The sequence below is a fragment of the Mchenga conophoros genome, linkage group LG6, assembly GCF_057382185.1.
Source record: "Mchenga conophoros isolate Kocher_MC1m ecotype Shallow Benthic linkage group LG6, M_conophoros_male_GT1.1, whole genome shotgun sequence".
NCBI classification, from domain to species: domain Eukaryota; kingdom Metazoa; phylum Chordata; class Actinopteri; order Cichliformes; family Cichlidae; genus Mchenga; species Mchenga conophoros.
In genome coordinates this window covers 42353542-42360706 of record NC_140531.1, presented here as the reverse complement: position 1 = coordinate 42360706, position 7165 = coordinate 42353542, and positions in this window count along the sequence as shown.

Here is a 7165-nt window from a genome sequence, read left to right as displayed (position 1 = left end):
TTTTAAAGGATTATTTTACTGTCAACCTACATAACAATTCATACATTTACATAAATATCTACAGAATATTCTTAAACTTCTGATTACCAGTAGGAGAGAAATGGGAGAAATTTAATATTTAGCCACATTAAGTTAAAGTTATCAGCGGTTCGCCCCTACAACACTATTCAGATTTTTGATGTGGCCACCTATAGAAATTAATTGCCCAGCCCTGGCCAAGAGAAAGGTCTGAAAAGCTTAAAATCATTATTTTGAAGCTTTCTAAAGTTTGTTTATATTTGGTACTATTATTGTTATTATTATTATTATTATTATTAGACATGCTTTTTATGCCAATGCAGACCAAGATCTGAGGTGTCACTCACTTAATTACAAGCTGGCATGGCTCTGGTGTCGGCGATCAGGGATCTACTATTCTCTTCTACCTGAGGAGCGACCCGCCTATGGTTGGCTACTTCCAAACACAATCCTGAACTTCTCACCTGCAACTCCTGTCAGTGAGATCTTCAACTCACACCTCCGGCAGAGCTTCAACAGTATTCCGAGGAAGACTGGGGACATTGAGTCCGAATGGACCACGTTCAGCATCTCCATTGCTGAAGCTGCTGCATTGAGCAAGGTGGTTGGTGCCTGTCATGGTTGAAACCATTGAACCAAATGGTGGACACCAGAGGTGAGGGAAGCCACCAAGCTGAAGAAGGAGTCCTATCGGGCTTAGTTAGCCTGTGGGACTTCGGAGGCAACTGATAGGTACCGACAGGCCAAGCGGAACGTGGCGCGGGCAGTGGCTGAAGCAAAAACTTGTTTGTGGGAGGTGTTCGGAGAGGACATGGAAAAAGACTTTCGGACTGAAGAGATTCTGGCAAACCGTCAGGCGACTCAGGAGGGGAAAGCAGTGCTCTACCTGCACTGTGTATAGTGCGATTGGAGCGCTGCTGACTTCGACAGAGAAAATTGTTGGCCGGTAGAAGGAATACTTCGAGGACCTCCTCAATCCCACTGGCACATCTTTCGTGGAGGAAGCAGAGTCTGATGACGAAGGGGATGACCCGCCAGTCTCTGGGGGCGAGGTCACTGAGGCAGTTAAACAACTCCTTGGTGGCAGAGCCCCTGGGGTGGATGAGGCTCGCCCCGAGATCCTGAACGCTCTGGATGTTGTAGGGCTGTCTTGGTTGACACGCCTCTGCAATGTTGCGTGGCGATCAGGGGCAGTACACCTGGACTGGCAGACCGGGGTGGTGGTTCCTATCTTTAAGAAAGGGGACCGGAGGGTGTGTTCCAACTACAGGGGGATCGCACTCCTCAGCCTCCCTGTGAAAGTCTATGCCAGGGTGCTGGAGAGGAGAGTCCGTCCACTAGTTGAACCTCAGATACATGAGGAACAACGTGGTTTTTGTCCTGGTTGTGGAACACTGGACCAGCTCTTTATCCTCTCGAGGATACTCGAGGGCGCATGGGCATTTGCCCAACCAGTCTACATGTGTTTTGTGGACTTGGAGAAAGCATTTGACCGTATCCTTCAGGGGGTCCTATGGGGGGTGCTTCGGAAGTATGGGGTGTCTGGCCCATTGATACGGGCCATTCAGTCCTTATACGACCGTTGCAAGAGCTTGGTCCGCATAGCCGGCAATAAGTTGGACTCGTTCTTGGTGGGTGATGGGCGCCGCCAGGGCTGCCCTTTGTTACTGATTCTGTTCATAATTTTATGGAGCACGGTAACTAGTTATTATGCTAAAATCAGGAAGGCATTAATCGTTACTGGGATTTAGATTCGTGTTGCGTTCGACTTACCTTGGAACACGGACCTGGGAATAATGTCACACTCCAGGAAACGGCGTTCTGGTTAGCCTCGTCAGAGAAATCGGGATTCCAATATGGCAATGCCCTCGAAAACAGTTGCTATGCTAGCCCTCTACAAAAACAAATTACTACTAAACACATACGCAGCCATAGCTGGACCCGGTGGGCCGATGATGATTTTTCGTTTTGATGTGCGAATGTTTGTTTTTTTCCGTAACAGTATAAACAATGAAAGGTGGTGGATTGGCCAGATGCTGGCAGATGTGTAAAAATAACTCAATTGTTTGGTGGTGGCTGTTGCGGAGCTTCCACAGATTCAGTAACATTAGCAAGTGGTGGAGGCCAGCAGGTGGATGAGGGAAATGGGAGGCAGGAGGAGCAGAGACCCGAGGCGGCCGCCGGTCCGAGTGTCAGGTGAACTGAACTTCAGGTAAGAAGTTATGACCTGCAGTCTATCTGGGTCAGATATGAACCAAGTTTAGGTGGAGTTTATTTTCGCTGTGCTGACTTTTTACCGTCAGTTACAATAACTCGTACTGTGTGCTAGCTAGCATGATGGAGTTTCTATACAGCTGGGTGGGTGCTATGATGTTGCTGATAGTGAACTTTATTTTATTCATAAGGTTAGTTCGTAGAGTTGCCAACCGTCCTGTAAAAATTCGGAATCGTCCCGAATTCAGAGAAAATATTACGCGTTTCTTATTGAGCTGAAAAGAACAGTTTGTCGCGAACTTCAGCTACAATGAAAAAGACACAAAGCTGGATTTATTCTGCATCTTTACGCTGCACAGCTGCCTCTTCTTCTCTCATACTCCCCCCTCCGTCTCCTGTTGCTACTTCAATCATGAAACTGATCAATGATCAGCTGATCGTCTCTCTTGTTTGTTTATCGAAAGAAAGAGGAAACCAGCAGATGTTGCGCTAAACAACAGCAGCACGTTTAAGCTTGATCAGCTGTTGTTAGAATTTATTTAATATTAATTTCTAGTATCAGCTGATGTTTGCTGGAGCCACAGCTGTAAACCTGCTGGTCATGATGTCGGTTTGGATATGTGGTGAGAGGGAAACATGAAGATGAAACCAGGAGATGTCCTTACTGAATCATCAGATCTGTGATGGAGAAACAGGTTTACCTTTTAGTTAACATGAATGAGTTGAAGGGAAGTTATGAACTGTTTCTGAGAGACAAATAACCCCAGGATCCTTTTCTAAGTAGCTGACAGCTGGTAACTGTGCAGGGGCGGGTCTAGCAAAGTTTTGTCGGGGGGCAGGTAGAGCATTAACAGGGAAAGGGGGGCACAAGGAAATACTTTTCTTTCTTATTCTCATTTAAAATGTCTCGCTTTTAATAAATAATTATCTGAAGCTTACAACATATGATTGATAGATTGATACATATATACCAACAGAACCGTGTACATCACTGCCACAACAGCGTTTGTTTTCATTCAAAGGCTTTATGATTTTTCCTATAATGGCGGCCAGCCTCTAGTCAAAATGCCCGGGCCGATTTTTTTTGTTTTTGGAAGTAGTTTTTAGTTTGTTTTTAGTTTTAGCTATTTTAGGGGGATATCTGTGTGTGCAGGTGACTATTACTGTGCATAATTATTAGGCAACTTAACAAAAAACAAATATATACCCATTTCAATTATTTATTTTTACCAGTGACACCAATATAACATCTCCACATTCACAAATATACATTTCTGACATTCAAAAACAAAACAAAAACAAATCAGCGACCAATATAGCCACCTTTCTTTGCAAGGACACTCAAAAGCCTGCCATCCATGGATTCTGTCAGTGTTTTGATCTGTTCACCATCAACATTGCGTGCAGCAGCAACCACAGCCTCCCAGACACTGTTCAGAGAGGTGTACTGTTTTCCCTCCTTGTAAATCTCACATTTGATGATGGACCACAGGTTCTCAATGGGGTTCAGATCAGGTGAACAAGGAGGCCATGTCATTAGTTTTTCTTCTTTTATACCCTTTCTTGCCAGCCACGCTGTGGAGTACTTGGACGCGTGTGATGGAGCATTGTCCTGCATGGAAATCATGTTTTTCTTGAAGGATGCAGACTTCTTCCTGTACCACTGCTTGAAGGTGGTGTCTTCCAGAAACTGTCAGTAGGACTGGGAGTTGAGCTCAACTCCATCCTCAACCCGAAAAGGCCCCACAAGCTCATCTTTGATGATACCAGCCCAAACCAGTACTCCACCTCCACCTTGCTGGCGTCTGAGTCGGACTGGAGCTCTCTGCCCTTTACCAATCCAGCCACGGGCCCATCCATCTGGCCCATCAAGACTCACTCTCATTTCATCAGTCCATAAAACCTTAGAAAAACCAGTCTTGAGATATTTCTTGGCCCAGTCTTGACGTTTCAGCTTGTGTCTTGTTCAGTGGTGGTCGTCTTTCAGCCTTTCTTACCTTGGCCATGTCTCTGAGTATTGCACACCTTGTGCTTTTGGGCACTCCAGTGATGTTGCAGCTCTGAAATATGGCCAAACTGGTGGCAAGTGGCATCTTGGCAGCTGCACGCTTGACTTTTCTCAGTTCATGGGCAGTTATTTTGCGCCTTGGTTTTTCCACACGCTTCTTGCGACCCTGTTGACTATTTTGAATGAAACGCTTGATTGTTCGATGATCACGCTTCAGAAGCTTTGCAATTTTGAGACTGCTGCATCCCTCTGCAAGATATCTCACTATTTTTGACTTTTCTGAGCCTGTCAAGTCCTTCTTTTGACCCATTTTGCCAAAGGAAAGGACGTTGCCTAATAATTATGCACACCTGATATAGGGTGTTGATGTCATTAGACCACACCCCTTCTCATTACAGAGATGCACATCACCTAATATGCTTAATTGGTAGTAGGCTTTCGAGCCTATACAGCTTGGAGTAAGACAACATGCATGAAGAGGATGATGTGGACAAAATACTCATTTGCCTAATAATTCTGCACTCCCTGTAGTTACTTTGAAAGTAACGGGTAACTTGAAGTAACTGAGTTACTTTTGATAGAAATAACTAGTAATGTGACTAAGTTATTAATTTAAAGTAACTTACCCAACACTGATGATGATGTTGGAATCAGGACTGGTTGTAAGAGCATCTGTGTTAAATGTAGAAGTTCACTCTGACGCCTCTGCCTTTCTAAATGGAGGGACAGTAACTGTGTGTGTATATGTAAAAATGTAAAATCTGCAGATAGTCAGAATAACAGCAACAGCATTTTGTCTCTATCAGCCATTGTAGAAATTCATCTCATGTAAACAATAATGTGGCGATGTAAGGAAGAGGACTCCCTTACTATATTTATTTATATTATCTGTATAGCACTTTAGAGCACACCTTTCACTTTATTAAAAGCACCTTATCAAGCACTTTATTTAGCATTGCACTTTAAGCATGGATTTGCACACAAGAAGGTTAAATATTTATTGACTATTTATTGGGAATTTTAAAATCACTTGGTAGCCTTATTTCAGATCCTGCACAGCTGCTCCTCATCAAGGAATGTGGTGGTTGTCTGTCAGGAGAGAAGAATGGTGATTGAGATAGTTATTAAGGTTTACCAGTAAGGAAAACTAATGCAAGTGTGTGTGAAATCTAGGGATAAAAGTGGTGCAAATGAGTGTAAGATAATGATTACTCACCTTTCTTGCCTGTGTCCTCTTCAAGGTGTTTGGGCAAATGTTTCCCTGGGGGTCCAGACACCATTTAAAGGTTCCGGGAGAGGCCATTGGTAAAGAGAGTGTGGTGAATCTTTTTGTGCTTGGGTTTCTGGGTTTTTATAATATTGGGTTTGGTGTAACATTAAAGTGTGAAATATTTATTAATATGTAAATGTGAAAATGTATTTATTTATTCTTATTGATATATTGGATACTGTGGTGGAAGGTTGGGATTTAAGAATTTACCTGAGAGTGGAATAATGGTTAAGTCTGTGACAGCTGAACATATTTAAGGCTGCCAGTTGTCATTAGAGGATGGATTTTTTGTGCTGTGAAGAAGCTCGACAAATTAATTGTTGTAAGGAGAGCTGTATAGCAAATAAATACTTTGTTCCACTACACTTGCCTCGGTCCATCTCACTGTGTTTCCAGCCGCTAAGGGCCGCCCTGTTACAGGCGAACAGCGTGACGTCAAAAAAGGCACACACCTTTGATGTTGCGTGGCGAACTCCATATTCCTTTTCCACACAAAAACACAAAAAACGGGTTTTCAAAAATCTCCACCCTGGCAGGAGTTTTTAACAATCTCAATTTTCGGTGATTATGTGTGGACAAAAGGCCTAAATGCATAGAAAAACTGCGTTTTCAAAAATACCTGTGTAGTTGTGGATGTGCCAGGGGGGATTTTCTTGTAAAACAAAGGGGGGTCTAGCAAAAAAAATTTGGGAACCACTGGATTAACTTACTTAGACTTAGATCCTCTCGCGCCGATCGGCGCATTGGGCGACAAGTGGACGCCATCAAACCCGGTCCATCGCAGCAGTTGTTGCTTCATCACATGACAGTTCGACCGAGCGTAAATCTTCAAGGAAAGTGACTGTGAAGGTTCTCAGTCATCCAGGTCATCGTAGTCTAAGGAGCTTGGAAAGAAAAACGTTTGGACTTCTTTAAGTTGCTTGAAGACGTTTCACCTCTCATCCGAGAAGCTTCTTCAATTCTAAGGTCAAATGGTGGAGAGTCCCAGATATAAACCTAGTGGGAGTTTCCCCCCACAGAGGGACAAAGAACCCCCTGATGATCCTCTAATCGCCTGAGCCAAGGTGTGAAACTGGGTGTGGGTCCCAATCAGCCAGAGTTTCGGGTGAGCTCATTGTGAAACCTGGCCCCACCTTATCATGCGAATTCCTGAGGTCAGATGGCCCAGGATGTGAGTGGGTGTTAAGGCGTCTGGGAAGGGATCTCAAAACTGGATTATAGATGGCAGAGAGTTGGTGTCGTAAACCACCGCCTCTGTTCAAAGATGGTCGCTCACAGTGGACATAGATGCTTCTTTCACTCCTCTTTCAAACCATCTGTCCTCTCTGTCCAAAATGTGAACATTGGCATCCTCGAAAGAGTGACCTTTGACCTTTAGATGCAGATGGACAGCTGAGTCTTGTCCTGTGGAGGTGGCTCTTCTATGTTGTACCATGCGCTTGTGAAGTGGCTGTTTGGTCTCTCCAATGTAGAGGTCTGGGCATTCCTCGCTGCACTGTACAGCATACACCACATTGTTAAGACTGTGTTTTGGAGTTTTGTCTTTGTGATGAACCAGTTTGTGTCTGAGCGTGTTGCTGGGTCTCCCTCGCTGGTGTCAGACACCAGCGAGGGAGGATAAGGACTTCAAGGAAAGTCCTCCTCCATGTACAGCA